This window comes from Struthio camelus, chromosome 2 (assembly GCF_040807025.1).
Source record: "Struthio camelus isolate bStrCam1 chromosome 2, bStrCam1.hap1, whole genome shotgun sequence".
Classification (NCBI taxonomy): Eukaryota; Metazoa; Chordata; class Aves; order Struthioniformes; family Struthionidae; genus Struthio; species Struthio camelus.
Window position 1 is genome coordinate 112,123,555 of NC_090943.1, and position 8,514 is coordinate 112,132,068.

General features: G+C 42.1%; 1 protein-coding gene across 2 annotated transcripts in view; it reads right to left on the minus strand.

The window, feature by feature from the left end:
• LOC104151284 (cadherin-7) overlaps nucleotides 1–7,938 on the minus strand; it is an 82,314-nt gene extending 74,376 nt beyond the window's left edge. The window contains exon 1 of one of the 2 annotated variants that reach the window (XM_068932096.1): nucleotides 7,417–7,938. The gene's annotated coding sequence lies outside the window, so the exon portion shown is untranslated. Of the gene's footprint in view, nucleotides 1–6,775; nucleotides 6,842–7,416 lie in introns of those variants that run through there. The other variant, XM_009686030.2, reaches the window with a different exon arrangement.
• Nucleotides 7,939–8,514: the final 576 nt, after the last annotated feature.

An 8,514-nucleotide genomic window follows, 5' to 3' on the forward strand; every position in this document is an offset into this window, starting at 1 on the left:
AGGCTTTGCTTAGAGACTGGTGGGATAAACCACAGACTCGCAGAGCGTGTTTGCTAATCAGCAGCAGTTTGAAAGCTTCCACATGTAAAGCTCTAACATCTCGCTACAGGCAAAATGAAGAGAATAGTCAACGTCTTACCTAAAGTTCCCAATTTCCAGAATGTGACATAACTTTCAAAATTGTTACAGTTACAAAAGACAGTTTTCCGACCCAGATCAAGATTTATTTTGAGGGGTGATTAACAAGCAGGCGTCATCCTCACCAACAAAGCAAATTTTAAAATGATTAATCCCAACTAGACGTAGCTCACTTTTAATCTGGGCCTTTGGGTAAATCATGACCAGATGAAGCATAACTTCTAGGAGGGCTGTCAGGAGCATTAAGGACAATGGCTGTGCTTCTGACTGCCGTGCTCACTTCCTACCTACTTCACTTCAAATAAGAGATGTGTTGTTTGTAGCAGAGGCTGTTTACACACCCTTTAGTTTCCTCTTAACATCTAGGTTACCTCAGGTTAAAGACATCTGGTATTGATAAACTGTCAGTTTATTCCAAAGAGGCAGCAGATTGTTATTTAACAGAGATAAAAATACGAAATAGATTTTCTTAAGAAATGTCAGTAAAACATTTACAATATGTTAGCGTCTTTCCACTACGCACTTTGAAATGTCTTGTTCTTGCTCTGAACAGACATTTCAAACCTAGAATTGCTATAACCTTTATCTTGATCAGTGTTCCCTTATATCCTTTCTTTTACACCTGCAGGAAAGTATGAAAACCACCATATGGAGTGCCATAGTCCCCAGCCACACACCACAGCATGGAACTGAAAAACACACCCAAAATACCAACTGAAAAACAGTCCATATGCTAGACAGCACAATCTGATGAAAAGCAGAATACTCATACCCTCCGGAAAAAAAAAATGTTGTTGTTTACTCATTCTCAAATACTTTTACCACACAGTCTCCAGAATTCCAGTTATTTTTATTCAGCTGTGTGGCAACACTTTTGGCTCTGAAACACTCTTTCCTCCCTTTTTCCCCTTCATCAGGATAAATCTTCCCCACTCCTCTTAGAGCCCATTTTTAAACAGTTTTATTTATAGTCCTTTCAGCACGTTGCCTTTGAGTGCGATACTTCCAAAAGCAGAAGTAAGAGTGTCTGGTGTTTAACAGTCTTCTCTCTCTTGGAATAATTATTTATTAAATTGCATTTCATTATCTTTCCTAATGATATACACATACATATTTATATGAAACGCTGTAAGTAGATGTATAGAAAAAAAAATACTGTGTTTCTGTACATGCATAACTAGCACTTCAACATCACCTGTTCTGTGAAGTCCTTAAGTAACATAAGTAATATCACAGCAGTCATAAAACTAAAAAATTAAACTAAAAGGTGGGGGAGGATTCCTCATCAAGACATAAATTCAAGGTTCAGGGTTTCACTTGCCGCAATGGACATGACTAACATGGGCAGCAATGGATGGAACGCAGGTCTCCCGTTTAACTAGGTGCCTTCTCTGTCATCTTCTTTTACGGGCTTGAGTGTAAAACGAAGGCAAAACTGACCTGCAACTGTTTTGCGCTTTGTGTTTAAACATAGCCTTTTACAACTGGTATCCCTTTCTGCATGAATAGGACTCAGAATGCAAGGAACCAAGAACTATTTGCACATGCAATTGATGTCATTAAGTACATTAGGGCATAAGCACACCTTTATATCATGCTCCTGGATCTCTAAAATGCCAGCTTTCCCCCCTCTGCAAAAATGGGCCAAAATGCAGTCATATCTCCCAAAGCCTTGCATACATAAAAACTAACTTAGTTTTTAAAATTAAAGCATTTTAAAATGAATTTGATTGTTAATGTATTCAATGCACTAGGCTTTACTTTCCATATTTAAGTTTATATTTCCTATTTATTTTGCATAGAGCCCTAACATTCACAGAGGTGAAGAATATTAACTAATATAACTGGTGTGTAATTCAAAGAGCATATTCTGTGACTGGACAGTGGAGGCAGTACTTCTAACAAGAGCGGTAACACTTTCTCCATGTGTCTCCACAGCAATAAGAATCCAAAAAAAAAAAATCTATAAAATATATCTACTCTTGTATTTGTGTTCTTAAATAGCTGAATGATCCATAAAATAGCAGGCTTTAAAAATACACTTCTGAAAAATAATAATCTCCTTACTGGATACATACAGCAAAACTTATACTTTCTTCCACCTGCTTTACAGAAGTTGAACTATATTTAAGCCATAGTTTAGTAGTAGAAGTGTGCTAGTGAACACTGCTAACCTGGAAAATGTTACTACTCTACTTCACCAAAACAATCTGTATAATAGTGCCAAAAAGACACTATTATACACTATCTCCAAGGGGCAATTCTGATTTGATGAAAATATTCAGGTCATGAATAAGATCCTTCGCTTTAAGGAATAGTTCCTTTTGATGCAAGCAATTAAGGGCAATTTACACCCACTGAAATCTCTCTGAATATTTTACTTCACTTCATAATTTCTAAAACAAAGTATTAAAACTAGTCCTAGCTGTTTTTCTCTAGCCATAAGCCCTAGTATTTGTGGATAAAACTTCTTGACTTCGCTCTCCTAGATGTCCTTGTTGAAGCCTTCTCTTCCCCCTCCTCCCCCAGAGAAGGGCCACAGAGGGCCCTGAGGTCTTCCTCATATCACCTAACCTTTGCAGCCAAAATGCAAATTCCTACAGACTTCCACTCACACATTGTTACTACTGTCACTGTGCCAGCTTAATCTATGAACCATGTTATTTCCCTGTCCATCTCTTCAACCTAACACAACCTTTTTCTCCTTCACACCATATTGTCCCAATGTCTTTCCAATGTGCGAAATTCTTCAGGAAGAGGAAGTGGAAACCCAAAAACTTTTCCATTACTAGGCTCCACCATACTGGATTGCATTTCCTTATTTCCACACTAACAGCTCCAGGCATCATATTGAGGTTTAACTGTAGAGTTTTCCACTCTTATTGCCTTCTTCTTCACCTCCCAGCCCCCTTCCATTATTCTTCTTTCTTTAAGGGGTTTCAATTTTTGATACTGTGGCAAAACTTATAGGTTAAACGAGGATTTCGCTATCTATGAAAGTGCAGCCCAAACAACATCTGCCAGTGAATGTTGCTTTAGCTGGGACAATAATGCACTATTATCCCTTAATTTTCTTGCTTTACTTGAGCCTTTCCATAAAGTAACACCTCGTGTGTTGAGGAAATTCTAAGAGGGACTGTTGCCCCTGGATCTTGAACTATGATCCCTTAAACACCAAGGACTCAGCAGGTTAGCCTCCTGACAGCTGAACTGCCCTCACCAAAATATTTATGCTTTGATATTGCTTTACAACACTGACTGGAAAGGGTATCACTCTCTGTGGAAGAGAAGATTCCCCTTTCAGGAACTAGAGGCTCATAGCAATGTCACACGTACTAAATACCACATGAGCCTCTTTCACAGGCACAGGAACTCTGTGATCCTACAGACAGTGTTAGAAAAGCAAAAGTGTCTAATTATGGTGTAGATTGCAAAGTCTGGTTATCTTTTTTTTTTTTCAGAAAGATAAAAAAGGAAAGAAAGAAGGAAAAAAAAAAAAAAAGAAGGTGCCTTAGAGCAAGTGAGGTGGGGACCCTTCCATGAAATAAAACTCTCTGAGCCAAAGCAGCATGATTAAACCTATTAACTCCTCGTGCCAGATGACATTACAACTACAGACCACAATCTCCTGCCACTAACTGGCCTAAATATTCACACGGGAGATCTGTAAATGGAGTGCACATCCCACAGTCTGCATCTGGTTACCAAACCAGAAACTAGCACTACTTCAAACATATGGCACTGTTACACTAAACTAGCGTCAACACCCTCTAACTCAGGTGAAGGAACCTGACAAGACAACAAAAAAACACCAGGCATACTTTGATACATGATATAGCTTCACAAAAATGCTAAACAAAAGCCAGGAAACAGTCTTCAATCTCTTACAACGCTCTGCAGTTGATCTTAAGACTGTATATGGCTGGAGTGCTAAGTTGTTTTTCCCCCACCAAAAGAAGAATTAACAAAAGAAATCTTTGATATCTTTTCCTACATATGGAAGTTCTTTGCTGCCTTTTCACTTTTCTATGGTGCATTTTATAGATCTAAGTTGCTGGAAAGGATTATGCTAATTTGATCAGTTATTAAAAAGAAATGCAAGCAATATTTGTGTATCTGTGATCAATAAAGTCAAATATTTAAATTTCATAAGCTCAGTTTCTGCAGCCTCATTTAAGTTGAGGAATTTTACTTAATACCTTGGGGAAGAAGTGACTTTGTGGCATTTCATTGTAGAACCATTGAATTCCCAGAGGAGGCACTCCTGCATTACTGCCTAAAGTTAAGCCTGCTTTGACAGGCAGAACTGAAGTATACATGAAATATATTCCTCTCCCCCCAACCCTCACTAGAATTAAATGATTTTTACTGCCACAAGAAAACAAAACCCAGTAGTAGGATGAAAATACACATGAAAAAATTGTGCATGATAAACTAAAGCAAACTGGGTAGCTCAGAAAAGGCGTTCATTGAAGACCCACTGAGTGTATCAGACATTCAAGTAATAGCCAAGAAAATAGACAGTAGAAACTTACTAGCCAATTCAGCACTAATGAACTGTATATTCCCAAATAGTATATTCATCTGCAAATCATTTGAAGTTGAAAATATCCAATATTTTCATTGTATATTGAACTCAATCTCTGTATTGAATGCCTTTGAGAAAAAGCTGACCTGGGTTTATAGCAAAATAGGACTTTAACTTAGAGCAGAGCAAATTAAGGTTTTGCATTAATAATGATTTTCTTGAACTGAGTGTCTGACTGCTGGAGAAACAGAAAAATATGGACACAATGTGTACACATAAAAAGTTATATATGAAAAGAATAGGCAAAAATCTACATAGTTCCTGTATCCGTTCTGCTCATGAGACAATGCAGGGATAATCCGCAGTTATACAGATGCTTTACGATTACCCTTTTATATTGAAGGGTAAGAGTACTTTCCTATTAAATCAATAAAAGTAGACTTAAAGAGTTGTGAAGCTGTCAACTGATTGTTAACACAATTCTAATGACCCACAGCAGCATTTAATTACAATAAAACCTCACATTATAAGGGTGAAATGCCCTCTGATTAAAACTGCAATCCTTAACAGCTTTTTGTAAGAAAATAGTCTGCATTACTCTGCTTTTTGGTTTTTGGTTTTTTTTAATACACCAACATACACTTCTAGTATGCAGTGGTAGTTCAGATTGTTAAAGTCAATATTTACCTAACACTCCAGGAAGTTTTTTTCCTCTATATTAAGTCCTCAAATACAAGACTTTCCACATATTTAATATTAAAAGTTGTCAGATTTTAGCTCCTTTGCTTTGCTCCCCTTTCTGTGGATTTTATAGTAATTAATTATTTTTTAATCTCACTTAGTCTTTCTTTATACTCCTAAAAAAGAAGCCTGTATATATTAGATTTCCTACTAGCTGTGGGCTATGAAAGCTAGAAAAGTCAGAACAATGACTTTAAATAGGATGTCACGTTTGGTCCCTACGTAGAATTTTGGACTTTTTTCCCCCTTAAAGACATTAATAGCACTGTCACACTGAATTAGTTCTAATGAGGTGCACTTATATTGCTTATATACAGCCTAACTTCACTTTTGCAGTGTTTTAAAGTATTGTGATATTGCTAAGAGCAAACCAGCGTCATGTTTCCTAACTGATCTTTATCTGTTGACCTGTTGTACTTTCAAAAGCCGTATGCTAGGCAAATTTCATTTACTTACTTACACAACTTTCATGCTATTAATCTAACTTGTCCATCTGGATGGCTGTTGTGCCCTCCTCACCTGAGATTATGTAGACCTATCTTTTTCAGAACCAGAATAGGTATCTAGCTTTTAAGAGTAACAATTCCCCGTGAAGTTCAAATGATGTGAAACGGAGGAACAATTAGTAAATATAATAAAGATAAAAAAGCAAAGTCACACATCACTACCAAGCAGAGTCTTAGAAACTAGCATTCATGAGAGTTTGGCTTCTTTATTTATTTGTCCTGCAAAAGGATTTATTTTCTGTAAAGCTTTATGATCACCTATGTTCTAGCTGAAAAATGGCAAGGTAGTATGTCTTGTTAGAGAAACTATAAAGTATATTTTGTCCTTTCAAGTCTCTGTTTTGACTTAAGAAGTTAGCTATCAGAACAGAAGATTTTTTCATGCAATAGGGAAAGATTAAAGTATCACTGTCTCAATTCCCAGAATCACAGCTCCTCACTAGCCTCCATCTCCCCTCACTCCTTAAATCCCTCTTTTGGCCAAGGAAGTCATCACTTGCAGAGTTGTGGCTCACCTGAACTCCATCACCTTTTGAAAGCACAGGTATAAGAGCTAAACCTTATCTCAAAAAGGATTTTTTCCCCCCCTGCTTACCAACTGGAAATCTGAGGATCCAGATCATAAAACGCTTAGTACCAGTGCATACAATCTATTATAGGAAAGCAGGACATGCCTGGTTATGGGTATGTGGATAGACTGGGGGGTGCAGGGAGGGAGGGTCAGTATCAAACAGTCAAGCACTGCAGAGCTAACCTTACCAGCTGAATACTAATTAAAGAAATAAGCTCCTATCATTTCCACATTTTCAAACTCCAGAACATCCTTGACATAAAAGGAGAAAAGCTCCGGAAAATAACTTACAAAATTTCCTGCTGTCAGTAATCTTTTGCTCTGTAGCATCAGTGCTGTGCTTTGAGATCAAGCAAGAGAGCCACTTTAGTGTGGTGGAAAGGACTAAGGAAGACAAGACTTAGCGCTGCCTGCATTTTGCAGGAGTCTCTGCTCCTCCCTTCCCCCGCTCCATCTCGCCGCTCGTCTGTGAGACTTATCCAAAGGGTCAGCTATTCTCTTATTTTTTCAGAAGGTGCACACACACACGTATGTCATTAATGCTCTTTGCTTCCCACGGTTTCTGCGCCACATCTGGTGCTCGTATTTCTGAGGGCTGTTCCCAGAGCCACACGCACACGCTGCTCTGGCTGTTCCCCTCCAGTCCCTTCCTCATCGCTGTGAGCTCAAGCGAAATTAAACTTCTCACTGCGCCTAAAGCCAAGCTGCCCTACTGACTCCGCAGAGCCGCATCCCATCCTTCACGAGGGAACAGTTTGCGGGGAAGAGGGAGACAAACCGGAGGCATCCTTTCCCCACAACTGCTCCGATCTCCCTCTGCCTACCTGGAGGGGCGGGAAAAAAAAAAAAAAAAAAAAAAAAGGCCGGCGGGGTGGGGGGGGGGGGGGGAGAAAAATGCCAGGAAAGAAAGGAAAGGTGCAGCTGGCACTTACCTGGTGCCCCTCTCCCTCGGCCGCCCAGTGAAGTGAGTATTTTAATCCCAAGGGCCGGCAGTGCCTCCTCGAAGAAGTGCTGGCGGGATGCTGCCGGCGGGGGCTGCGGGCGCCGGGGCGCCAGCCTGGCATGGGGACTGCGCACCTGCCCGCGCACTCGCCCGCACCCGCGGAGGCAGGAGCGAGGCGGCCGCCGCCGCCTCTCCCGACCCGCGCTCCCGCCGCCCGCTTCTCCTCTTCCTCCTCCTCCTCCTCCTCCGCGGCGCGGCGCGGCGCGGCACGACCAGCCGCCGGACGCACGGAGGCAGAAGTGGGTGCCGGTGCCAAGCTCAGCTCCGACTGGGCGCGGATCGTGGCTGCGGGAGGAGGAGGAGAAGGAGGAAGGAGGGAGGGATGGAAGGAGGGAGGGAAGGAGGAAGGGAGGCAGAGGAGGTGGCAATGCTGCTCTGGGCAGGGGATATCACCGCTCAGCGGTCGGAGCCGGCTGCCAGCTCCATCCGAGGACGCCCGGAGGTGGCACCGGGACTTTTTGTACCTCCCGAAGACTCAGCGGTGGCTATTGGAGAGGAATTCAGAGAACAAACCGGTCTCCCCGGCCCATCTCCCCCCCGCCTAGCCTCCTCCTCCTCCTTGACAGGATATACAGATGGAGTCCTTTGGATAAAAATCAGGAGCAGGGCTTAAGGGGGTGGGGCGGGAGCCAATCTTTCTCCCGATGAGGTATTTGCATTTGAAAACATGGAGCTGGAGGAGAGAGTTTAAGATTTTTTATTATTACTATTCCCCTGCTCCCTACCCCCTACCCCCAGCTTGTCACAGAAGCCCTCTGATCAGTCGAGCTCCCGAGATACGGAGGCAGAGTCGCGAAACTAATCAAAACTTGCAGGTCCCGTGCTTCGTAGTTTTGCCCTTTCGATCTCCTCAGCCTGCCCTACTTTCACTTGCAAAATCCGCCTTCCCCCCCGCGTCCTTTCCCGTGCCCTGGCGGGTGGTGCGGGAGTTGGGAGCCTCCAGGGCAGCAAGAGGGGCCGGGCCGGCGGGGGCCGGCGGAGGGCGGCCGGGGCACGGCGCGGCTCTCGGCGCGATGGCTCGGAGCTG